The sequence below is a fragment of the Haemaphysalis longicornis genome, unplaced genomic scaffold (genome assembly GCF_048455015.1).
Source record: "Haemaphysalis longicornis isolate Haplotype H1 unplaced genomic scaffold, Haemaphysalis longicornis Haplotype H1 scaffold_12, whole genome shotgun sequence".
Classification (NCBI taxonomy): Eukaryota; Metazoa; Arthropoda; class Arachnida; order Ixodida; family Ixodidae; genus Haemaphysalis; species Haemaphysalis longicornis.
The window spans coordinates 29,326,889-29,354,263 of record NW_027526225.1 but is presented as its reverse complement, the minus strand read 5'-3'; the positions used below and the strand labels follow the sequence as shown (position 1 = coordinate 29,354,263).

The window sequence follows — 27,375 nt, the reverse complement described above, 5'->3', positions numbered from 1 at the left end:
GATTGATTGATTGATTGATTGAGATTGTGGGGTTTAACGCGCCGAAGCCATACCTTGAGGCGCACCGTAGGGGAGTACTCCGGATTATTTTCCATCATGGATCTTTAACGTACGCAGAAATCTTGTCACACGGGCGTTTTCACTTGTCGATCCCATCTGAAAAGCGGCCACCGCGGCCGACAATCGAACCTCTATCCTAAGACTCAGCAGCGGAATATCTTAGCTGCTGAGTCATTGTTACATAGGGCAAGTGGACTTTGTTGTTACATAGGGCAAGTGGACTTTGGCCACTTCGTCACAACGTACTTTTTGTTGAACCATGCGTTTGTTTAAATGCCATGACGAGATTAAAAATGAACATGGGCCGCGACCCCACTCGAGAAATGTCGCGCCACTTACCGGGCATGTCTTTCCACGTCCGTTACTACGATTGCTGTTGTTACCGGGATTATGATGTTGGTCTCATAGCGGTATCGTGGCCACCCCACATTACGAAACGTTTTCGGGCAACTGCAGTGTATATTTGGCGGCTCTTGATGATCGGTGCGGAGATTAAACCAAACCAGGGTCCCATAACCAAGTCTTGAGAAGAAAAGCTTGAGTCTGTATCATGTTCTGAACAGATACTTGAGGTCCCTAACAATAGCATTCTTGAAGGGATTAATGAAATCCTACAGATTCACATAACAATGCAGAACAGCTCACAGTCCCTAACAAAACGTGTAGAAGAATTGGAGTCCAAAATGAAATCGGCGACGTTATCGGACACTGCCCTGACTAGTGGAGAAGTCATTTCTAAAATTCAAGACATGATCGATGGCCTTGGAAACCGCTCGCGCAGGTGGAACGTCCTTTTCTATGGCCTAGACTATCCAAACAAATAAAAAGCATGAGACGAGTCTCAGCGCCTCGCAAATAAATTTTGCACTAACAAGCTGGAACTGACTGTATCGACAGTAGTCAGAGCCCACCGCATAGGCCACTTTCCCTCTCACAAGCCCCAGCCAACTAAAGCTAAATTGGACAACCATAACGAAGTAGGGACTGTGACGAGCCGCGGATGAAAATAAAAACAAAACACAACGATTAGTATTTCTCGTGACTATTCTCAGGCTGTTCGCGATAAACGCCGATAACTGCGGCATATTTCTCAGGCGATGAAGAAAAGCGGTGATCGTGTCCGCTTACCCTTCGATAACCTTGTCATTAACACTGATACGTGCATTTGGGATTCAAATGGCGATTACGCAGTGCGCGTTTTGAAGCAGACGCCTAGCGATCAACCCGTTACCGTCCTTTGGCAAGCACAAACCAGTGACGTTTTTGTTCACACCGAGCACCTGACCTGCCCTCGACTTCCAGTGCACAACACAGTTACACCATGATTTCGAGTTTTGTGTTTAATAATATTAGGAGTGTCATGTCAAAAAACTTGGCGCTTTCATCACTGATCGATTCATGATCGTCATCAGTAATCGTGCTAACTGAAACTTGGCTCAGTGAAGTTGTTCCTGATGATGTGATTCTTGTGTGTAACTCCGAGTTTAACTTTTTTCGCTGTGACCGTGTACATCGTATAGACTTGGTGGAGCGCTCCTTGCGGTCAAAAAAGAACTAATCGCTCTATCGATTCCAATCAATTCATGTCTTGAGTCTGCATGGGTGTCATTGAAGTGTGGCATAACTAATGTCATTATTGGTGTTGTGTATCACCCCCCCCCCCGCCCTTACATGGATACGCTGTTTGCAAACTAATTTAGTGAAGTTGTGAGTGACACCTGTACGCCCTGTCCTAATTCAGAGCCTATATTCCATTTTCCGGCCAGTGACTGGTCCAAGTTATCTTCTGTTATCGCCAGCGATACTGACGCTCATGCGTTCCTTGAGTATTGCCTCGATTTCTCGCTGCTTCAGCAAATCTCCAAGCCCCACAAGACAATCCGGTATTCCATCTTTACTAAGCAAAATAAAAATCTGTTCTGCACCGGATAACCTCGCTTTCAATACAAAATACTCAAGAATGCTTCTGATGGTATCTATCGAATCTTGTCCGCCTTTTTTCCCAGTCCTTTTCATCTGCATAATCCCTGAAGGCTGAAGGCTGGGTAATTGTAAAAGTACCACCCATTTTTAAAATCTGGCAATTCCTTATCGCCAATTAACGACTACATACCTATATGAATAACAAGCGCTATATATATAATCCACTACGGGTGACTAGCTACACAGAAGAACATAATACCATCTTTAAATACCCACAAGGCTTTAGGAAAGTTTACTCGTTCGACACGCATCTTTCTGGCGTCATTTACGACATTCACTCATCCGTTGACGCTGGGTTTTTAATCGACTCAATATTTCTAGATTTCTCCAAAGCCCTTAACCGGGTACCTCACCAGAGATTGCCAACCAAACTTACGCCACTCAATATCCGCCCTCTTGTAATTGCATGGGTTAAACATTTCTGTCATCAATGGTTCAATTTACATTGCCTGTTAAAATTTCTGTCATCAATGGTTCAATTCACATTGCCTGATTACGTTAATGGTTCGTTTGGTGGCGTCCACTTTGGTGTCCCCAAAGGCAGCGTCCTGGGCCCTTTACTTTTTCTAATTTTTTCAATGACTTACTAAATTGCGTTTCTTCAAGGGTCAGGTTGTTTGGCGATGACTATTGCTTATCGTAAAATAACTTGCTTTACTGACCAACTAGCCCTCCAAATTGACCTTGACTCAATATCTACTTGGTGTTCCACTTGGTTAATGTCGCTAAATAAATTCAAAACTAAAGTTGTGTAATTTACAAACAACGCATCTCTCATTCCAACTTCTATCTCGTTACATAACACAACTGTTGAGCTTGCAAACGCTTACAAGTACCCAGGGCTTAACCTGAACTGTGACCTGACACGTAAGCGTCATATCAACATCATTCTTGAATCCGCCAACCACTCATTGGGCTTTTTAAAGCAGAGACACTGACATACTCCCTCAGACCTCCGTAAACTTGCATACACAACTGTTATAAGACCTAAGATTTAATACGCATCTGCCATTTGTGTCCCTGCCACAGCATACCTACTTGAACAAATTGCATCCCTTCAAAATCGTGCCACTCGTTTCATCTTTTCAGGTTATTCACGTCATACCAGCGTCACAGAACTCAAACTTCGCGCATTTTAAATGCAGAACATTTCTTTAACTCACATGTAGCGCACCGCCGTCCGTACGCAACAGCTCAGCGCGCAGGTGCGCCCTCTCCCCCACTCCTCCTCTTCCGCATCACGCTTGCAGCACATGTGCAGCGCGCGAAGCTTCGTAGTTTAGCGCGCTCCGGCGCTGCAAGCACCGTAGCAACAGCAGGTGCTGGCGTGACGGTGGCGTGATAGCGCTCTCTCTCTCCACCCCCTCTCCCTCTAACGCGCGCGCTAGCAATATAAAGCGGGTATCGGCGCGGGCTCCGCTCCAGTCACTGCTCTCCTGCGCATGCCCCCGAGTACTCCTCCCCGAGGAGTACTCGAGGAGGACCGAGTACTCCTCCTCGGACCGCACGTCGAAGGCGCCCAGGAACTCGTCCAAGCTCGCAAACTCCCCGTGCTCCAACGCCTCGTGCATTTCGTCGTACTTGGCCTTCAAGCGCCGTCGACGCACCCGTACGACAACAACTACAACTACCACCGCCAACTACCACAAGCTACGCCACGTGACCACCCCCAATCCTCTGCATTTACTCGTGTCCCTCGCGCGGGGGCATGCGAAGGAGGTTTTTTTACCTAGCGGTTGTGGTTTGCGACGGGAAAATGAAAGGAAATTCACTGGGGATATTTTGAGCTCGGCAGGGAGCTCACCTGCATACAACCCAGTGCAGGGGAAGGGAAGTAGAGGGGGAGTAATAGGATAAAGTAGAAAGAGAGAGAGAGGGAGAGAAAGGTATAAAGAGAGCTGTCAGTCCTAGAACGCTGTCAGTCCGGGCACACCAGTCAATCACTGCACTCCGGGCTACAGCCGCTGCGTGAGGCCGGTCGTCTCCAGGAAGTGAAGCAGATAAGTGAACACTTCCCGTTGGGTTGCCGCAGGTCCCTTCGGGAACAGAAGGTCCTCCATGTCGGCGCTGGGAAGGCCTCGACGCTGGAGCGCTCGGTGGAGCTCTGCTATCGGGCCCCCGTGGTGCATGCCGCATGCGGAGAAGCAGGCAGCGGGCGTCCATGCTGATGCGTGCGGGCAACGGTCTGGGCGCCAGGCCGCTCACGACCCGAGGGTCGGGGTGCATCGTCTGCACCATGCGGGCCAGGGCAGTGCGGGCCTCGTCGAACGCGGTGACGTCTTCGGAGACTGGGGTGACCTCCTGGTGGGCCTCCCTGGCGCGGGCGTCGGCGTCTTCGTTGCCCCGGATGCCACTGTGGCCCGGCAGCCAGTGGAGCCGCAGGTCGCAGCTTCGGGAGGCCACAGTGCGCAGCTTGATTGCAAGGGAGCGCTCCGGGTAGCCGCTGCTGTTGGTGGGTTGATCGGCCGCGTGCAGCCGCAGCAGGGCAGTCCTGGAGTCCGTGAGGATGTCAGCCCCGGGGTGGTTATGGGGCCCCCTTTCGAGGAGGAGGTCGGCGGCCAGGTGCAGCGCTGCCAGCTCCGCCCGTGTGGAGGAAGTGGGGAAGGGCAGGCGGCAGCTCCGGCTGGCTCCCAGCTCAGGCACCACGCACGCAGCCGCCCCCTCGCACGTGCTGTGCTTGACGGAGCCGTCCGTGAAGAGATGCAGGTAGCTGCTCAGCTCGTCCTGCAGCAGGACGGCCGCCTCTTGGCGGTTGGCCTGGGGTGGTGTGGTCCGCTTGTTGCGGACCCTGCGGAGGGTCGTGGTGATCTGCAGGGCCTCCCCGGTGTCTGGTTGTGGCGGCTCCAGACAGGGTCGGTTCGGAACCTCGATGCCCTCCTCGAAGATAGTGAGCAGCGCTCCCATGTGCGAGTTGGGCCGGCTACGGAACCTCTGCAGGAGCGGAGCCCCGTCACGTACGGCCAGCAGACGCTGGATGTGCCGCAGCCACGTCTGCAAGGCCCGCATCTCGATGGGCCAGGTGCCCGCCTCGGTGTAAGTTCCCGCAACCGGCGACGTGGAGGGGAGGCCCAGGAAGAGGCGGATGGCGCGGCGTTGGTTTTTACCTAGCCTATCACATCGGCGTAAAGTATCACGTTTATCACTGTTTCATAAATTGTACCATCACTTTTCACTTTATGCTGATTTCTTTTCTTCACCACCCACCATTTTCCCCATGCCTTAAATGAGACGTGTGGGAAATATGCCACACTTGTATATATTCACAATCATTCATACCTCGCACAAGTGTTGATTGGAATGCCCTACCATCTCACATCGCAACTGAAACCGATCGGACCAAACCCGACCAAACTTTTGCGCACTTACATAGCATCTTAACTTCACTAAAACCTCCCTTCTTACGCTTGTATTAGAGTCTTTTTGAGCCTTTTTTGCTGTACGTTTCTTTTTGCTTTTTGCTGTACGTTTCTTCTTCGCTGGCACCCACTTGTATTTACCTTTTTTGGTTATTAACATGCAGTTAGTCTTGTTTTCTTTGTTCATTTTCAATGTATTCCGCTCCCTATCGAATAGCCTCTCAGTGAGCTACTTTGGGGGTATTTCTGAATAAATAAACAAAAACCTAGTGAACTCAGCTGATAGACTGGGTCCAATGTAGTGGCTTTTGTCGCTAACTATAAGACCTCACTTCAGACAATACTGGAAGTCACTAATGCTTTTATCCCATTTCGAGATTCGGCCCGCCTCCCCTTGAAAAAAGACAAAAAGAACTTGGCATCGTGAGCATTCTTCTATTTCTGGTGTTTGTAACCTCCTCGGTTCTTGTGTCGTCGTGGTTATAAATAGAGACCGGAACATGTATTTGTCACTTGAGTCCGTATCAAGCCTGTTTAACATATGAGCATGAACAAAGAAGGAATCACTTTAGGCAATCCTTTATTGTGCCTCTAAGTGCCTCTTTTGAGGTTCTTACCTATATTGGCTCATTAGCGCCTAAAATGCCTTTTTGGGTATGGACGCCTTTGTTTTTGGATTTTTGTTCTCGTTTCAGAAGCCCGCCAGCTCAGCGTTTGTCGCCCACCGTTTGAAAACAGTATCCGCGCGCTGTGCCAAACATGCTGAGACGCCGATTCCTGTGCTGCAGCCGCCGCCACCACGCCTTTAGGCTAGCTCCCCCGAGCGCAGCTGGGCTAGAGCGGAGGTGCGCGCGCCTACGCTCTAGTTTGGCCAGGCCCCGAGACAATAAATGGGTCTCTAGAGGCCCAAAAGCAGCGACGCCACAGCCAATGCCACCACCGGGTGTCCGCATGAGCTCTTCGTTCTCTATTGCGATGACCATGAACCGGCCCTTTAACTGCAGATTCCAACATCTTTCGTTTGATCCTGCAATTTTTACGTATCACAAGCCTCAGCGAGTCAGGGTGAATTCCCGCGCACAGCGGTAAAAAGGTGCTGATCGGGTGAGCAATTGCCGGCATACCACGCAAGGCTAGGTCCACCCATCAATACACATCACCACCACCACCATCACCAAGAACTGGCAGGTTATTAACTCTGCTGAAAACGACCGGCACTTGTTTATTTTGTCTTACCGTCCCTCCCCATTCCTTTCGTCCATCATGACCAGTGGTCATCTTTTTCTAATAAAGGTTCTCTCTCTCTCTCTCTCTTTCTCTCTCTCTCTTCGTTCTATCATATGCTTTCGCGCTGTGTCCTCGAATCAACGTCGAAAACGTGCGCCGACATGCCCTGTATTTTTCTATGGCAATAAAAACTTGGAAGAGCAGAGAAGGAACGCGACACAGGCAACGCATGCGACCCCCCCAAAGACAAAGATGCCTTCCTGGGGGAAACCGCGTGACCATGTCACACACTAAAGCTTCAGCGTGACCTCACGAATTCCGGCCTAAGGGGATCGGCGGCGGCACAACCAGTCGCCAGCCATAAGGACACCGCTTAAGGGGGATTTTCAAATAATTTTGCGTGCAGTTTAATTTTGTAATCGGTACATCGAGCATAGCTACTGAGTGTTGCTATTCTTTGTAGGTTCGCTGGTCATCCACTTTTGTAGGACAGGATTACTCAGTTTTTTATCTCTAAATAGTGCACTCCACTGCACTATTCATGGCATTCGTCGCTGTTGTGAAGAGTTGTGAAGGTATTTCTGTGGTGTCAACGAATAAATAGACGCAGTGAAGAAAATCATGCCATCCTCTGTCTGACGACGACAATGGTTGAACGTGAAGCTTTCTCGTGATGGATTCTTCGGTTGGGGTACTTGGGGGTACGCACCACTTTTGTAGAATACCCACAGCCACTCTCGGGTGTGAACTCAGTACGCTTAACGTTTTGGATTGGGGTGTACGGCGCGAATCGGTAACTTCTGCTTGGCGTTGGCTTTGACCATATGGAAATGCAGAAATCGTACACGCCTGCTTCATAACGCAAGGGACTCAGGTTCGGTTCCGGCCATGGTAGAGAGAGAGAAAAAACGTTTAATAGAGCAAACGGTGATGGTTGAGCCGTCACTCGGTGGGGTGGTTTCGCCTCAGTCTGGGTACCCTTGGGCCTTGGCCGCAACCCTCGCACCGGTGACCAGAAAGATCTGGTCAGCGTTACGGGAGCTGGTCAGCAGGCCCTCCCACTGCTCTGGGGAAGGTCTGGGACTGGGGGTAAGCGATGAGGTGTTTTGACAGGCCCACACAATGTGGTAGGTAGTATTAAGAGAGGGGCAGAAGTTACAGGTGAGGGTGTATTGGGGGAGATAGCGTGGAGGATGGGTGCGTTGTAATACGTGTTTGTTTGTAATCTGCGCCAGATGACTGCTTCCTCCTTGGTTAGTTGAGAGTGAGGTTGAGGCAAAGTGAGGCGAAGGTTGCGATAATGGTGCAGGATGTCTGGTAGTGTGATGGAACAGCGGGAGGTGGAGGAGGCTGGACCGTGGCTTCTGTTTCTGAGGGAAATGCCGGGTGTGGAAGAGCGCGGGCAGCGGCGTGAGGCGCCTCGTTTCCCTCGAGGGAAGAGTGGCCAGGGGTCCAAACGATGTAGAGCTCTGGGAGGGGATTGATCGATGCGAGTATGCGTAGTGCGGGAAGTGAGATGCATCCACGTTGATTATTACGGCAGGCTTGCTGGGAATCTGTTATTATGGTAAGATATTCGGTGCCAGTTGTAACGGCGATGGCTATGGCAATTTCTTCGGCAGTGGTGGTTGATGCCGAGAGAGCTGTGGGGGAGGTGAGAAGTGTGCCTTCTGAGTTTATAACCACCAGAGCATTAGCCTGGTGTCAAGGGTAGAGGGTGGCGTCGGTGTAGCCAGTATCGGGGTGAAAGTGGAATTGTGATCGAAGATGCTTAACCCAGGAGAGCCATCTACCTCGGTTGAATTCTGGGTGCATATTGTTAGGAATTTTGGATACGGTAATGAGGAACCGAATTAAAGGTGGAATGCGCTGAAGGGCTTGTGTAGCAGGAGGGGTTGGATATCCGAGGACCTGGAGGACGTGTCGGCCGATAGTGGTAAGGAGGAGTCTGATGAGTTGGCTGTTGCGTTGAGCTTCCAGGAGTTCTTCGAGGGTGTTGTGGATTCCGAGTTGGAAGAAACGACAGGTAGAGGTTTGAGCGGGGAGGCGAAGTCCAATTTTGAAAGCTTTCCGAATTAGTATGTCGACTTTATCCCGTTCTTTGGGTTTGAGGGTGATGTATGGGGTGGAATATGTGATGCGACTAATTAAAAGTGCTTGAGTTAGTCGTATTGTGTCGTCTTCTTTGAGGCGATGACGTTGGTTTGTGATACGTTTGATGAGATGGGTGAGTTGGGTGACAGTGGCTTGAAGCTGGGGAAGAACTGCAGCGCCAGAGCCATCTTGATGGAATTAGACTCCGAGTATACGAAGGGTGTGTACTTTTGAGAATGGGTGTGGAACCTATTGTTGGAGCAGGATCGGGTGTGGGAACTGGAGATCATCCACGAGTTCGGGAGCGGAGGATCAGGAGTGCTGAAGGAGTGCTGACACAAAAATTTGTTTTTGTGTAAAACTACAGTTTTACACAAAAACAAATTTTTTATCTGCAATCAGAATGAAACACTACAAACGTCCCCTAGTTGTATCATGATCACTGATAAACTTTTTTGGTTTAAGACTAGTGAGCCCCCTTAAGAGGAGTGCTAAACATGACACTACGGACATTTTTTTTTACCTGAAGGGGTGCAAAATAGTGCAGTGTCGTGCAGAACAGTGCAGAGTGCTACTGAGGATATCAGTTAATAAAACAAATGAACATATGCAGCACTGCTTGCACCAGTGCAGCCAGTTCAGGAAAAAAAAATGCCCCTACTGAAGCTTAGCTGTAAAAGCGTTCTTTAAGGCGCATTCGTGTCGTCAAGCAGCAGTTGCCGATTGCGCCTCTTCCAGCAGAGCCTCTTGTTACCCCCTTAAACACAGAGCTTAGAGCCCAAGACTACTATAGAAACTAAGAGACAGGTGGTACTAACATCTCTGTACTATAGCAGCTTTAGATGGTACTATCTGCTTCGCACCGACATGAACGTCGCATCTCGGACATACAACTCTGATTTTATCCATGTTCTACTAACTTGGGGCGTTAGAACCACGCTGCACTTTAACATGATTTGGGAAATCTCTCGTGCCTATTTGACACTCTTAGCAGAAAGAATTCAGCAACTGAAAACTCCGGCGACACTCTGACTGGAAATTGTGAGCTCATTTGAGAAATCCAGGACAGGTCCGCCGCCGTCCCGGAAGGACTGGCTGCAGAATTAATCATTTCGAAGCTTTAGTCTGTCTTGGACAAAAATTCCCGGTTTCCCTATGCTACAAGAAGTGACAAAGGTTGGGAACGACAAACATTCTGTCGTTCCAGATGGAATTGGATCATCGAGCGTTCCGATGGACTAGAACGTTCCGGCAACTTAGTGGACGTTGAGCGTTGTTTTTTTTCGCCGACAAATATCCACTGAAAGGCGTCATTACTTCCGTACAACACTGAAGTGGTATGACTTGTTTTAGTACAAGCCTTTCTCCAAGTGTCGTATCGCCTTACAGTTCACGTAAATCGGTTGAACGTATGGTATTTCTCCGGCCTCGACACGGTAAAAAGCGAGCCAGAACGGGGACACAAGAAGGGACAGTTACACAGGAAGATCACTAGACATAAGCTGGGGCTTTATTGCTTTCTCGTCAATAAATCCCCAGTTGACCTCTAGCGCTCGTCCTGTGTAACTGGCACTTGTGTCATAGTCTTGTCGCGCTTTTTACCGTGTCGACGTCGTTTCACAAACAAGCCCAAATTTCTCATTTAAATCCTCCGGCCTTTTTTTATAAAGGAAGTAAAATTACGTCGTCACACCACAACTGATGTCCGCTGTTTTCATTGCAAGTCAAACACTGTCCTGAAATACGCTATGTATGCATATATCAATTGCTCATCTGTATGCCTAAACGGTTGTTTTTGACGCCTATATATACCTAAATGAAATTTCCCAATGCCTATTACAGGCGCCTAAAACCTTGACTGTTCGTGGCTACAGTTCCGGTCTCTACTTAAAAAGAACCCGTGACCAGAATTATCGGCAGGCTCGGCTGGATACAGAAGAATGCATGTTTTTGTCTGTTCTCGTGCCGTTACACGCAGCTTTACTTTCACAGATAAATATCGTCTCTCTCCCTCCGCACCTGTCTCGAAAGATAGTTACGAAGGGGTCTCCGTGAAGAGAAAAAAATTTGCTCGATCCCTCTCCCATAGGAATCGGTAAAACACGAAAGTGAAATGTGCCTTCACAGGATCAGTTGAATGTTTATTCTGCATCGATATGCACTTGCACATCGCTATTTATATTTCGTCGGTATGGCACTGTCAGACTTATCAACATTGGACACTGGATTGCACGCGGCGGAGCACTGCGTAAACCCGAATGAAACCACACGCGCTCGCAAAACATGCGAACGAAAGCGAACGGGTTGTCAGCGAATCGTATGGTGAACTCACGGTCCGCTGCAGGGAAAGAGCATCATTTGCGGGACTGTCTTGTGGGCGTGCTTGGCGAGCGACGACCTGCTGCCGCGTCGCTCTGGCAAATATGCGACCACTGCGTCCCTGCTCCGTGGAGTGTACGGCAGACGGTTGCGTTGGGACGATCTCAGCTGGCGCCAACTGTCGGCACTCATTAGCATCGTGAGACGCCACTTCGATTCACCTCTCTTAGACGGCAGCACCATCTAAATGGAGGAGGTTATAGGAAGGAAATATGGCGCGTGCATACAGCTGTCTCCGCTTCAGCTCGTAGCGGAGTCGGTAAAGCGCCTCGCACCTCCCGTTGCGGCGACATAGCACCCGGCTCGAATCCTGGTGCAGCCGCGTCAACAGAACTTTCTCTGGCTTGACGGATATGACATCAGTCAGATCTTGGTGGATGCCGGCATAAAAGACTTTCGTGTTAATATAAATGAATGGGGTAATTAAAGTTGATGCCGAAAGCATGCGACCAATTTAGAGGTTCAAGCCACCCCCTCCCTCTTTCCTGCGCAAAGAGAGAGAGAGAGTGAAATTTGCGGAAAAATTTTCCAAAATAAAGTAGGTGAGTGTGGCCACTCAACCTTTTACGGGATAACCTAGAACGAGAGTCGTTGTTTGATCAGTGTACGAATGACAAAAAGCTTTTCAATGACGGGTTGGCTGTGACGAGTGGGCGCGTTCCCGCGGAAAACACAGTCATGGCCTCCTTTTCGGATAAAACTCTCCGCATAAATATTCAAAATTGATCTGACTAAAGTAACACCAGTACACAAGACCTGGTTTCTGATTAGTGTCATGGCGGGACAACGGGAATATCAGGTGCTGCCGTGCGCTGTAATGTCACGACTATCGCCAGAAACATTAACATCAACCCACACTCATCCCCTCCCCCACGTAACTAATGCCCGTTTTAGGAGGCAAACGTCTCTTGTAGTACCCCTCCTTCTTTGGATGAACGTCTCAACCTTAGACAAATGCTTATAGGGACCCTGCAACACTTTTTCAACCTTTTTTGAAACGCCGCCTTGCAACCCTTCGCCGCTGCCGGCCTTCCACGAACCCCGCCCTGCGGAACGCAGCTCGTGTGTTTACACAGACTGGGGAGTCCCTTGCGAGCCATTGCGGCTCCGTGGGGTTCGCTGTAAAGGCACTTCCTCCAGTTCACCCCTTTTTCGAAGATGGCAGTTCCGGCAAGGTCAGCTTTTTGGTCTGCCGCCCCGCATTGTTCGGAGACGGGGGCTGCGTTCCTTGACCTGTCTGCGGTCGTCGTTCTTGCCCTGCCTTGTCCTCCCGAGAATATTTTGGGGTACTGAGCGCAACGAGTGGGGAACTCTACTCCGAGTGCTTCGCCCATTGTTGCATGGTCCTTGGGGCAAGGGGATTAGCCGGCCCACTGACGCCAAAAGCTTGTGACCGTGTGAGAGTACTCAGGCCGGCAGGCCGGCGCCCTTCTGGCTGCTCGTTCATAGGGCACTGGCACGCGTTTCTAATGCCATACGGTTGACGCCCTCAGTCAGTTCATTGCTCTTTCTAGCTTTTTTTTTTTTTTGCGGACTAAGGAAACTTTGCCTTCTTGAAATTGCTCACCTCTCTCCCTCCCCCTTCTATCTTTTCATTTCTTTTTTCATGCCTGTTCGTCTTCCCTTTCTTTACACGAATGTATGTCGGAATTGTTTATGTTTTATTGTCTTAATTCTTCCTATGTGTGTGCTATTGTTTTGCCCCCCCCCCTTTTTTTATTCTTTTCATGCCTGTAGGTCTTCACTTTCTTTACACGAATGTATGTCGGAATTGTTCCTGTATTACTGACTGAATTCTTGCTATGTGTGTACTATTATTTCGCCCCCCCCCCTTATGTAATACCCCGCAAGGGGCCTTTAAGGGTACAATAAATGATGATGATGATGATGATGCAGAATATCACCCAACACACTCAGCACTCCGATGAGGGGGTCGCAAAGTACCTCAGCCAAAAATTACTGCTCTATGCCCATCACATAACTTGTAAACTCGCTCAACAGATTTTTCTCTCTTTTTTGTGGTTTTGACGTTTTTTGACGGGCCGAATTACGTCACTAAGGCCATGTAGCGGCTGTTGGCCGGTTTTCCTTCAGTTGCAGCAATGAAAGCTTTTCGATAGCAACTTTAAAAAAAGCCACAAAAACAAAGCAGAAATGGGAGGCGTATCTGGTGGGGTGAGCAAATCATGCAGTGCTGGAGATAACTATAGCTTTCGCAGTGGTTCCACACGCAAAGGAAGGAGTGAAAGCGTATATCGAAATTGTTGCAGGGTCCCTTTATAATTTGTATGAAGAAGCGCGCTAGGCCACACACCTTATACGACACCTCAGTCGAACATCGTTTGCACGTGGTTAGCTTTTCGAGCGAAAGAAATTCTACCCTGGGTTTTATTTTTACGGGAATATTAACGAATGTCTTGGAAGTACGTTACTTTAGCAAATGAAAAAACAAGGTAAGCACCGCGAAAGGAAACTGATTTCTGGGCGCATATTCCGGTATAACGACTGGCAACTCCGAGAATGTTAATTCTGTGTTCCATATGGCGCAGTACGATTACGTGTGTAGCACACAAGCTCGTTATGAGCGGCCAAACTGGTATGTAGAACGTAGAATGTTTCGCGCCCGGAATGCGTAGAAGGAATCTTACTGTTTTTACTGCTATCTTTGACGGGAGCGCTATCTTGGACAAGGTTGGGCCATTCCGGTTTAAAATTCAGCCATAACCTGCCGAATAAGGAGCCCTTATGAAAATGAACTTTTCCTTTCTGTTTACTTTGTGTCTCCTGCATGTTGACTGTGTGGCCTTTCTTTTGACTTTTCCTTTGTGTTACCTCTAGGACATAAGCAGGCTGTGTACTTTTTATAGACTGCCGGATAAACAGCCATGATGTTTTACCTTTATATGTACTATGGTAAAGACAAAGTTTAAATTTCTATACAAAGATTTTATTTCGGATGAGAGGTATAAAACTTTAAAAATGACTTGCTTTCTTCTCTTTCTGAGTTCCGCAATGCTATTGCCCATGTGTGTACTCAAGGCAAAATGAAGTCAAAAGACTTTGGCCTGTTTCCCCTATGTTGCCTCTAGGACAAAGGCTGTAAGATAGAACTTGAATTTGCTGTCTTAATTCTTCTGTGTGCCGTAATGCTGTTGCTTATGTATGTACTGAAGGCAAAATGAAGTCAAAAGACTGACTTATGTCTTTTGTGTTGCCTCTAGGACACTGGGAGGAAGGATAACTATTTGTTGCCTTACATTCTTTTTCTGAAGATTGTGCTTCCTCAAGTAAACATAAAGTCGAGCATGTAAGCCTTAATTATGCTCGAAAGGTTAAGTTTTTTGGCTTGGCTAGAGATGGTAAGAAACAATGCCGATGGTTTGTGGAAATTCTGCAGCACTGTATACGTTATTTCGTGCTAGTGAGGTCTGATAAATTCGCAGAATTAATATTACCAACTGGTACGTTTGTATGAAACAGTGGCGTAAGAAGGATACATATTGAACGAGGCTGTTCGAAGTGCCTCGTCCCTCCCATTACGAAAAAAAAGTGGGAGGGAGAAGAATATACAGACCAGAAAAAGTAAAAAGAACACAAAAAGCCGAATAGAAAACGAAGCAATGAAAACAAAAACAACCTAAAAAGTGGCTTCCGATTGTCCTAGTCTGTGTTTTCCTTCAGGGTCGTTGTAAAATGGCTTATCCTTGCAACTACATGCTGAAGCGGTGTACTGTTTTTTTGGGGGTAGAGCTTGTGGTAGAAATATATTGCGACAGAAAAGAAAGGGGCACAGCCAGACGAGAGCAACAACAGTGTCAAAATATAACCTAAGGCAGAAAAACGTCAAATAAAACACGGTAAAAAAAAAAAAGGTCACTGAGCGGGTCTCGAACCTCCGCCCTTCGAATCAGTAGGCGAGTACTTAACCTCCAAGCCACCAAAACTTTTTTTTTTCTTTATTGCCGGTCATTTATAAATAAACACTCACGGTACGGACAAGAAAAAGTACCAACAACGAAACCTGGTACAGAACATACAATGCATAAGGCGGCCAACCGTAACTCCGGCTTAGCCTTGTCCTTGTTTTCACAACTGCGTGTAGTAACGGTCGTACACAACCCTTGCTCTCACATTTTCTTTCTGAGCCTGGTTTGGTCTCACACACCGTAAAATCTCTTTAGGTTGGCCTAGCAACGCTGCCGAACCTATAGTTGATAGTTAATATTTGTGGGCCTTAATTACGCTTAATGCACTCATAAGTGACAAAACCTCATCATCATATTCTTGTTTGGCGTACACTTCTTTCAGTTTGCTAACATTTTCTGCAAAGTAAGAATCCACTGGCCTGGCATTCTCATCACTGTTTCTGACTGCCATTCTGCTACGCCATATAGCATGTAGGCCGAGGAGGAAGAATACATCGTAAGGAGCCTCATCACATTCAACTTCAAGAAAACGTATGCCTTTCGGTGTCAGCGGGAGGTCCTTTTTTAGAGTCCTCTGGAGGACGTCCCAGAAGAAGACGGCGTCCCAGCAATCGACAAAAACATGTTCCACGCTTTCTGGCTTTTTGCACAGTCGACAATCTTTGCCCCAAGGCAAAAACAACCCCCTTTCGTCAAGCCACGTTAGGACTGGTAAGGTCTCAGTGTGCAATTCAAAAAAGAATGTTTTTACTCCTGCGGGTATGATCATTTTCTTGACGCGTTTGAGCACGTCATGCTTATGACCTCCGAGGTATTTCATTCTATACACTGGTTCGGGACACAGGAGTTCTACCACATCACAGGATAACCGTTTACGCGTAACGTTTGACAAGTACTCAATTGAAAATCGCTCGCTTAAAAACCTGAAGGACATTACCACCTCACGCAAAAAACCACTCACTGCGTATCTCTTCATATCTGTCGTAGTTACTATAAAATTTGGCATCGCTGAACACAATCTGATCTGCATGTACGTTCGAAGAAATGGGTTTGTCTCGTCTCGCAAATATAAAAACCTCGCCACCAATTGTCTAACAAACAGGTTCGACAACCCCAGCCCGCCCCCTTTTAACCTGCGAAACAAGTTGCTGCGTTTCGTTCTCTCGGTGCACGACCAGGTCGTAAACCTAGGTCTAAATACTTGAGCTCACACAGTCTTGCTAAGCCTCCATTTGAGTGAATTGTTTGCCTGCGTGGATTTGACGCACGGTGCTTTTGTGTGCGTGCATGCGTGCGTGCGCGTGTGCGTGCGTGCGTGCGTGCATGCATGCGTGCGCGTGCGCGCGCGCGCGCGTGTGTTTGTGTGTGTGTGTGTGTGTGTGTGTGTGTGTGTGTGTGCGTATGCGTGTGCGCGTGTGTTTGCGTATGTCTGCGGGGAATAATTTTTTATCCGGCCGTTCTGTTTGTGAAAAGCCCACAAACAGTGAATGGTGAATGCTTGGACGCTGAACAAAACACAAAACAGTCAATCTAGATGTAGATGACGATGATAATAACCTCGTTTGTTAATCCATTTTTATTCGCTTTTGAGTAGCAACAACTTACGAAAACAAAAGACGTTGCTCGCATCAAGAAAATATACTGCCATTATATATATGTTTGCTATTATCAACTTTAACAAAATACTATAATGGCGTCTGCCTAGTTTGCTTCAGGGGTGATGATGAAGGAAGAAAGTAACTGCTAAAACTCTATGACTGCTAGATAGCCAACTGTAGTAATAAGTCTAGTCTAGGCTAGCATATATGCAGTCATTGTTATAGGTGCGCAAGAAAAGACGTAGTTTGTTCGTTGTGCGTGGTTTTGGTGGTTTGTTTTCGATTTGCTGGTGTTACGTGAATTACTACGTGCTCCTCCTGCCGTAATATTACGTGTTAGTGCTCTTGTGCCACCTGAAACATCGTGAGTGCTGGCAAAGCCAAAGCGTCTGTGTCGTCGCCGTACTGCGCTGCTGTAGCAAACGCACATCGAGGTCGCCATTTGACAAAATACCAGACAAGTTGTGCGTGCCTACGTGAATCAAGAGTCTCTACTGCAAGTTCCAGTCTGTCGACGCGACGTGTGAAAAATGCTGCGTGTTCTGCCGTAAGTGATTGTTTATCGTGGTGCATGTTAAAATTTTATTACGCGTTGCCGCAGTGCTGTTTTGTTAAACGTGTTGAGTATATTCCTTGGTGTTCGGCTCGCCGCGCTTCTTTTATTGTTAATTACCGGCTGCGTCGGCGCGGTCATAATGAGCTTCCAGGAGCGGCGGCCAGTATGCTGTGTGAGTGATCGACCCCCTTGCCATTGCCGGCAACGAAAATATTATGCTGACGGCCTAGCGGCCGCCGCTTGGCTTGGGTGGATTCGACGCTAAAGCTTGTTGCATGAAAAAAAAAAAGAAAAAAAGAAAAGAAAACTGCGTTAATGGTTGTAAAACAAAACGCCCACTCCCCGATTTTTGTTTTTAGGAGGCAGTTGACCCACAGTATATTTTTTTACAGGACGTAGGCAGCTTAGCATTGTTCTAACGGGTAGTTTTCGTTTACGGGTAAAGAAATGCAAGGAGGCTGCATTACATTTGTAGTTATAATACGTAAGAGTTGCATATACGTTGAATTTTCAACATTTAAGCATTGCTAGCAACTTTATAAGTAGTACCACATGCACAAGGTCTTTAGGCAGTGAACATTTGACCAGATAATTGTTTAGACGTCGCAGCTTGAAAACATGCTGTTCCAGCCTGCATTGCTGGTGCAGTCACAGGGCAGCTTTCACTGTTTTAATGCAAGAAATTTTTCCACCTTCCTAAGCTCATCCAGCATCGTCATGATCAAACAGAAATTCTTGTGTGGTGTGACATTATTTGTAGCTGGCTTGCATAAATTGTGTTGACCGTAACATGTTGAGCATGGGTTAAACGTGTTGATTCTTACAAATATGCATGTGATGGGGATACAATCACGGTGCGAAAAAGATTAAACAGGGCGTGGGCTTGCCACCATGCTCCTTCGCCATCCTGTTTTTTCGTTTCGTCAGCATTTCAACTTGCCTACCCCTTGGAGGTATTGGCATGCTGAGACGTTCACCATGTGCCTCAGAGAGAATTTTAATGGCGCCATGAAGACAAAATACAAGTTTGTGTTATTCGAAAGATTTCGTGTGGTATGGTGCCCCCAGCACTTGTCCAAATGCAGACGATGCTTTATTCACTGAGAAATTCATTAATTGAAGCTAAAATTTTGGTTTTCCCGCTAAATCGTGCATTTTCAGGGTCTGCAATGACATCACAGGAACCGACCGCTCTGCAGCCGATTGGGAAACCTTCTTTACCGTTAGTTAACCTAGATGGTGCCACCATACCGTGGCAAGCCACTTTCTGCTTTTGTTTTGTTTTTACCGTATTTAAACGTGGCTTGTTTTTGTTCAGCGAGAAAATAATCGTTTCGTGAAACATAGTGCTCGCTCCACAAATGTGGTCACGTAAGACACCGTTGCTTGTGTCAATCGGCAATTGTTGTCCGAGACAACCCCAAAGCCCCGCAGTCCTGTGCAGCTAAACCAAGCATAGTGCGCGCAGTACCAACAGCAGTACGCATCGGTACTTCTATGCTTACGTGTGCTTTCCTAACCTTTACTGTTGGTTCCACCATTCTTACTACTGTAAAAAGAATGTGCCCTAAATTAAAGCGCAAATAGTTCGTTCGGCAAGCTTATAGCCTCTGCCTAATTCGCGTTTGCTGTTGCCGCCCTCCGCTAACTGCAGAGCTGGCTGGTATGACATAGGTTCTGTTGCGGGAAATGAGCTAGTGGGTCGCATGGCCATTTCCTTTGTTCCTAATTTGTAGCTTATTTGAGTGGAGTTTATGTTAAAAATGGTGTCAGCATGATTCTAGCAACGGAATCCTTTGAATGAACCAAACTTGTGTTTTCTCTTCATGGCTCCTTTAAAAGCCGTAACCATGTTTCGCACCCTCTGGACCAGAGAATATGCTTGCACAGTGGAAATCTGGGGCCACAGGTTTCTACCACCTAGGGATATTTAATAGGCTTAGTTTAACATTAATTCAGTGTAAGGATGCTTCTGTTCCTTTAAAGTATGGCTGAAAGCCTTGTAAGGATTGTAATCTATGTACAGTGCTCACGGATTGAAACGCGACACTGCAAGCGCGTGGCCTGCGCTACATGCAGCGCCGCCAGTGGACGCCCGTGGAAGCTAGGTGTTGCATTGTGGTATACCACGAGGATGAGAGTGTTTTGACCATAAGCTTGCTGCTTCCGGTTGCCAATAAGCGGGGCAGTGGTTCCCCGCAGCGACAGCGGTGCGCTGTCAGCGACAGCGGCGTCCATGGACGGCGCTGCATGTATTGGAGGCCACACGCTCGCAGTGTTGCGTTTCAATCAGTGAGCACTGTACTTATTTTTTAGCTTGAAAGAACTGAAGGTGCCTTTTTTGCACCTACAAAAAAGAAATTCTGTCATGTCCTGTCAGAGCGAGTATTTCACGGCATTATACCGCATATTTACGGCTTGTTTACTACTTGAACTTCCATTTTTTACAGGGCCAGGTGTTTGACATGGAGGATGTACGTTGTGAGCTACCAGAAGAATTGGCTGCCTCCTGTTTCTATCTATCCTGCACGACCTGTAAGTGGTGTTCATTACGGCTGTGAAATGCATGAAAATCTCGATTTTGAAGGCTGAGAGAACATGAAAACATAGAAAACCATTATGGCATTCTTGTGGTACCTTAGTGATATTAAGACATAAGAACATTGCAGAGATGGGGCAAAAAATAAGGAACCGATGAGGGTGAGAAACTTCCTGGTACCTTTCTTATTTTTTTTGTCGCATCAGGGCTGCGTCCTTGCTCCATGAATTAATTAATAACGACTTTGTCACCTTGTTCACTGTGGTAGTTGCGTGGTACCCACAGACAGTGTGTGGGGATTTTTCTTCTACCGCCTATTACAGATGAACTATAGATGAACAGATGAACTACAGACTTCTACTCAAAAGTCATATGGATTACATTACATGAGTGAAACAATTCCATGCACCCAGAAATAGAATTTAGGTGAATTCACTTCAATGCCCAAGATGCAACTTGTGCCTAGCAGTGAAAAGGGTGTATTGCGTGCCTTTTTGCCACTGTGTTTCATGTAGTGTAATGAGTCTCACTGGCCATCGTAGCCCCCCCCCCCCCCCCCCCTCGAACAGCTATTTACTCTAGCAAATATAATGATGGTCCTAATTGTAGAAGGGTACCCGCCGCGGTGGCTCAGTGGCTAAGGTGTTGCGCTGCTGAGGACGAGGTCGCGGGTTCGATTCCCGGCCGCGGCGGCTGCTTTTCTGATGGAGGCGAAAAGCAAAAACGCCCGTGTGTACGAGATTTCGGCGCACGATAAAGATCCCCAGGTGGTCAAAATTAATCCGGAGCCCTCCACTACAGCGCACCTCATCGCCTGCGTTGCGTCGGCGCGTTAAACCCTACAATCAATCAATTGTAGAAGGGTACTCAGCAATTGAAGAAAGAGCTGTGGGGGGTTCTGGTTTGTGTATCAGACTTTGTTTGGAATATTGGTATGTAGCCACGGATAATGCAGGGTTTTTGTAAAAATATAGATTATCGGAGCAAACTTGTGCTCCGCAGTAAACATAAAAAAACACAAACCTCGAAGGAGTCAGCAAAGGGACGTGCATGGATGAGCATTGGCGAATTGGTTGGATGAGCGTTGGCGAAGTGAGGAGCTGCAGGGTTTCTTTTGCACTCATTCATTTAGATCGAGAACATTTTCAATAAAAAACAGGAAAAGCTAGGATAGGGATCGCAAAGCAACACCCTTTCCATATCAAACAGGACTGCTGGTGCAGCGTACAAAGGAAAAAGGGGAAAAAGACGGTTCCCTTAAAAAAGGATGAGATTGCAGGGTGTGGCCAGGTGCTTGTAACAAAACATTTTGTAAACAAATCAAATGGCGTGGTTTGGGGGCAATATTATGATGTTGATAGTAGGAAAAACCTGCATTATTTCCGAACAGTATGAATGCTCTGTGTGCAAACATATGCAACAATGCTTGTGTTTTTAGCATTTGAGTGCACGTTACAGAGTAGTCGGCTCAAGTTACTGCGGTAGCTTTCCTCATTGCTGGTAAGCATAAACCCTGAAATTAAATTTGCTGTATTCGACCGCTTTAACCCTTTCACTGTCACTGATGTCCTGGTTTGTCTTCGAATTTCTCCTCCACGGTGTCACTGACATACCGGTGCGTTTTCTGTTGTGCGTTGAAAAATTCGTGCCATGGTGCAAAGTTGGCGCACCTGCACTGTTTGTGGTATCTGTCAAATCTTTCTAGTAGCTTGTATTTTGACAATGTACAGAGCGACCACGCCCAGCTTTCGCTGCTTGGGGGTCACTCCGTGCACTGTACATCTGTTGGGATGAGTGACCATGTGGCACGCGTGCAAATGATGGGTGCAAGTGTGCTATCCACCACGTTTTTCTAGGGTTGTTTTTTATTTCTGTTCCTGTGTCTGCTACCCATCGACACAAGGAAATATCAGAAGTGAGGAGCCAACCTAGAGGTTGGTCAGTTCATGGTGATGTACATTTTGCTTTTTGTAAGCAAGCACAGACAAACAAACTAGACAATGCAAGTGCTGTCTCGTAAACGAAATGCACAATAAAACTGCTGCCTTTATAGGTTCCAAAGAACGCGTAGACACAAGCAACTACTCATGATGACGACTGATCAATGCCTGTCTTAGCATGTTCATGCAATTTTATGTTGCCTTCCCTGCCCCCCCCCCCCCATATTGCTTTGTTCCCACAGTGCTGCTGCAATAATCTCATCTCAAATGTTCTTGCGAGGCTGTATAAATGCCCGTCATGAGGAGGCCATGAATCTAAACAGTACTTAGTTCTGGGTTGTGTTGCCTATGTAACAGTATGTCATATTTGATGTTCGTAAGCTCATTAGTTAATTTATGTGGTCTAAATTTTGTGGCTAATTTTGCAACCTAGAAGTTGTACCTTCTCTTTCAGGATACTTGGTTCAGTTTTGCATGGGAACACTCCTTTATATTTATAAGCATAACCAGCAAATGTTTGAGACGTGTTTGTTTAAACCCCTTCATATGCGATCAATGCGTTTGTCATTTCAGGTTCAAGCGTGGCAGTGGCTATCCCGTCCTGTGAGGGGTAAAGATGAGGCGACACCTGGTGTGGCAGGCGGCAGCAGCACGTATGGATCCAACCTGAATAAAATAGTCAGGTTTGCAAGAGTCGTGTGATTCATGTGATTTTCGTCAGCTTGCTCTTACAGAAACAGCTGCAGCATGAAACAGTGACTGTGGAGCTGGCTGACATTTTCTACATGCAGCTGGCTGTTGGGCACTGTTATTTGACAGCATGCAAAGGGCACTCAAAAGGTGGAAGCTTGTGGGATACGTAGAGGACGGAAACATAAAGGATTCTTGGAGGACGCAGAAAGTCGGTGGCGAAATTTCAATACAGGGGACACACAAGGGACGAATGCGGTCTGTTGCCTTCAAGACATATAGGGGACACACAAAGGCCGTATGGTGTCTGTGTTGCCTTTGGGAGATAGACTGGACGCATGGAGGACGGAAACACACGGGACACTTGGAGTACGCAGAAAGTCGGTGGCGAAATTCCAACACAGAGGAAACACACAGGACGCACGCAGTCTGTTTCCTTCGGGACGCAGACTGTCTTTTGACTGGACATAGAAATTTTCATAAGGGAGAGACAATGCGGCGAAAATAGGCTGGAGGATGAATGAATGAATAACACACTTTGCTGCCCCGCATATGAAAACCGTTATCCACTAGTATTGATCCCGCGGTAGACTAAGTACTGGGCAGGCTAACTTTAATTCAGGACACAAAGACGAAATACGAAGCACAAGCGCTGACACTACCAACTGAATTTTATCCCGCCTCGCCTTGTACATTTATACAGTCCTCTAGCCACGTGTTCCAAGTACAACGGTGCGCAGAAATAGTTTTTCTTTATCGGGTAGCGCGGCCGGCGCAGTGCTGACACAAAATCGTCGAAGTCCTCTTCAATTTCCATCGCTTCGATTATTTCGCGCGCAAGCCTATCACTGTTTTTATGCATGGTCATCATGCCACGGAAGTCCACTTCCCACTTGGCGCAATTTCGGAGGTGTCTGGCCAAGTGTCCCAACGAAACGTTCTTTGTTGCGGCCTTGTGCTCTCGAACTCGATCGTTGATACAACGTCCGGTCTGTCCAATGTAGCTTTTCCCGCACGATAACGGTCGCTTGTATACAACCGCGTGCACACATGGTGTGCACTTGGTACAGTGGTTAGTTGTGCAATGGCTCGCTATCACTGGCTGATTGACACGGCGGCACATGGCGATAATTGTGTCAGCGCTGCGTCGGTTGCGCGTACCGATAAAGAGAAAATATTTCTCCGCACTGTTGTACCTGGACCACGTGGCTAGAGGAATGTATTGTCGCGACGGCGACAGAGAGATGCGAAGACACACGTCTGCACGCTACAGCGCCGTGGGCGTGTACATGTCGAAGCTGAACCTTGCGAGCGCACACTTTATTGCGTGGCATGTAAAAAGGATGGGCATCTGGCAGTGGACCCCACGTGTCCGGCCCGCTCTGCCTTCTCCCCTCGCACCAATTCAAAAGTGCAAGACGGCGTGTCCTGGGCTGATCGTGTTCGTACTCATGGCAACCCAAGTACCAATGCCGTCGGCGCAGTGTCGTCACCTGCTGCAGCTACAGTTGACCCTCCACCTCCACGTCCTGAGACAAGCGGCCCCATTCTGCAGACAGTATTGTCCGAACTTGCCAGCCTCCGAACTGAACTTCACCAGCTTCGTGAGGAAAACGCGCAGCTCAAGGCTGAACTTGCAGCATCCAAGCTGGGGTCTCATACCACGCCCACCCATGCAGCTTCCTCGACCTCAATCACGCCCCCAAAAAAGGCTGATTCCCCCTCTACTTCCATGATTGCACCTGCAAAGTCGGCCCTCCGCAATCCCCTTCCCTCCACGCCCAAGCAACGAAAAAGTCGCAGTACTAGTGTCAAGCGTACCCCCACCTCGCAAAAAGCGACCAACACGAACGATATTATGGAGATTCTAAAATTTATTCGCGCTGACATCCAGCAAGAACGACGCGCTCGAATGGCTGACATGGACAAGCTTCGCACTTTCACAGAAAAATATGCTGAACAAACTACGGCCATGATGAATTACCTCCAAACCCTACCCGGTCCACCAAATGAAGGCGATGAACCGCCTAGAAAGATAACCCTCTGTGCTACCCTTGGACAATGAAGCGGTCCCTTTGCGTTTTACAGTGGAACTGCCGTAGTTTCAATCAATCGGCTTCTATTCTGTCCAGTCGAGTATCACAAATTCTTCCCGTTCTTATTCTCCTTCAAGAAACCAGATCCATGCCCAAACTTAGAGGATACACCAGTTATTCAGAACCATCAATAACTCACCGTGGCAAGACCACACCACTCTCCCAGCCTCTAGTGGTAGAACAAGCAGCTGTTTTGGTACGATCGGACCTAGGTTGCTGCAAGCTGTCCGTCCCAGGTCAATGCTCGAAGGATCACGAGGTGGTTATCGTGCAGGTTCGCCTACCTGACGGGAAACCAATAATTGCAGCATCCGTGTACTACCGTCCAGTCACCGGCTCGCAAAAATCCATCAACTATAATTGGCTACACCACCTCATTTCGCAGTACCCCCGCACTCCCATTATCATCGGCGGCGACTTTAATGCGAAAAGTACCACATGGGGATATGCCTCTACCGACAGCCGAGGCTCCTGCCTTGAGGCGGCCATTGACGACTGTGGCCTCTCGCTTCTCAATGACCCTACATTACCCACGAGGGTGGGTCTTCATCCCAAGCAAAATAACAGTTCACCTGACCTCACCATTTCTACTACTGGGGTGATTCGTGAGTGGAGCACCTATACCACCACTTGGGGAAGCGATCATTACCCGATCCTCCTTACTCTTCGAGGAAAGCGCTTCCGCGCTCGTCAATGCCTTTCGCACATCAACTGGACAGCCTTTCGAAGCAACGTTGATATCCCTGAAAATGCTACCCTGTCGCAATTCACTGCGGCTATACAGTGTGCGAAATTGCAGGCTACAGAGAAAATCATCTGTGACTCTTCGACATCTGCCCTGGACGCACATCTCACTAACCTCTGGAAGCGCGTGCAATCTCTCACCACTCGTTACCTCACCAAAGGAAAACGTCAGCAAAACCTGATCCGGATTCGTCGCCAATATCAAATCATCAGGGAATACCAACGATCCCTTTCCAACGAGCATTGGCATAGCCTTTGTGAGAAGCTTGGTAAAGAACGCGGGCTTTCTAAACTATGGAGCACATTTCGGAGCTTGTCGGGCAAGTGCAAGCAAAAACCCACGTTGTTTGCTTCGCTCACTCTCCGAGACACGCCAGAGGACGTTGAGCGTCGCCTTATTACGGCGTTTTTCCCTCACGCCTCTCTCAGTCCCCACCCCCCGCTGCCGACCATAATGGTTCCAGACGTGGATAGAGATCTGGACGCCCCATTCACCATGGGGGAGTTTAAAGCGGCTCTTCACCAGGGCAAACCACATTCTGCACCTGGTCATGATGGTGTGACATGGCAGCACCTGCGTAACTTGGATGAGTCGGCGCACTTAATACTGCTTGATATAATTAATACTTACTGGGCCTCGGGTGACGTTCCCAATGACCTCAAACTGACGCTAGTTGATCCGATACCCAAGCCAAACAAAGACTCCTCTGTCCTGACTAACCTTCGGCCAATTTCACTCACGCCCACGATTTGCAAACTTATTGAGCGCCTAATCAATAACCGCCTTCAGTATTATTTGGAATACGTGCGTCCGTGGTTTCACCCGTCTCAAACTGGATTCCGTCCTCACCTAAGTACGCACGACTGCCTTTGGCTGCTCCGACGTGTTCTCAATCGCACATCACGGGCTGGCAATCCGGATTACGTCCTCACTTTTGACGTGCGAAAAGCATTTGACAACGTTAGCCAATCGGCGATCCTCGAAGAGCTCGCTATGGCCTTCCCCAGCCAAAGGGCCCAAAACTGGATACGAAATTTTCTTGAAAATCGTCCAATTCGGCTCAACAGCACGCATCCAGGATGGAACCCAAGAACATTTTATCTAGACGGGGGTGTTCCCCAGGGTTCTGTCCTTGGACCCGTTCTTTTTAATTTGGCTATGGCACGCGTCGCCCGCAACCTGGAACGGGACACTGCGGCTCGTTTTGCTATCTACGCTGACGATCTAACAGTGTGGGTTGAAGCCGCCGACTACAAATGCACTGAAGACATGACTACAGAATTGCAGGCGGCGGTAAACAGCCTCTCAACCACTCTCCCAACCCTCGGCCTTGAGCTGGCACCAGAGAAGACAGAATTTCTCCTAGTCCACGGTCAGCACCGACCGCCCGCCAACATGCATCATACTATCTACATCGGCGACACACCCATTGCCTCACACTGTGGCCATATCCGTCTACTAGGTGTTCCCCTCGCTAGCCACAACAGTGCTCGGCAATGGATAACGCAGCTGCGCAAAAATTGGAAACCGATGCTGCGCCTAATCTCTCGCCTTTCCAACAAATTTGGTGGCGCCAACCAATCGGCGTGTCTCACACTCTCAAGGGCAGTAGCCGTCGGTCGTCTGACTTATGGCGCCCCGGCTTATGACCTCTCTTCGGCGCACAAGAAGCACTTAGCGGTGCTTTACCGGGCCATGCTTCGTACTATCACCGGACTTCCGAGGCATACTCGCATTGACGCTCTTGAACGAGCTGCCCCTGTCCCTCCAATGGAAGAGCTCCTTGCGGAAGCCGTGCAACAACATCGGTTTCGGCGGACACTAACACAACAGGGGACTGCACTCTGTGCGTGGGACGAACGTGTACCTCCAGTACTTCCATCGTCCTCACCACCCCCTCCCCCTTGGGTAAGCCCGCCTGTTACAGTTGCCCACCAACGAACCGGAATTCCGCGCTCCCGTCGTACCGCTCGTGAAAGGGCCCTTCAGCGCGTCCTCGCAGCGAAATTGCCGGACGAGGTCGATATTTTCCCGGATGCTAGCCTCTCCCCTTCCCATATGGGTCTGGCCTGGCGCTGCCCAGCTCGACCGGACCTGGACGGCTCCCTCACACGTCACGCTTGTAACTCGTCCCCCCTGGAAGCGGAACTCCAGAGCATCCTTAGCGCACTTGATCATTTGGCCTT

General features: G+C 48.3%; 1 long non-coding RNA gene across 1 annotated transcript; it reads left to right on the top strand.

Annotated features, from left to right (window-relative positions):
* The first annotated feature begins 16,672 nt into the window (after positions 1-16,672).
* Positions 16,673-22,832, top strand: LOC144161906 (uncharacterized). Its single transcript, XR_013320526.1, has 3 exons — positions 16,673-17,170; positions 19,630-19,714; positions 22,232-22,832. It is a non-coding gene; the product is annotated as an uncharacterized LOC144161906 (long non-coding RNA).
* The last annotated feature ends 4,543 nt before the right edge of the window (positions 22,833-27,375 follow it).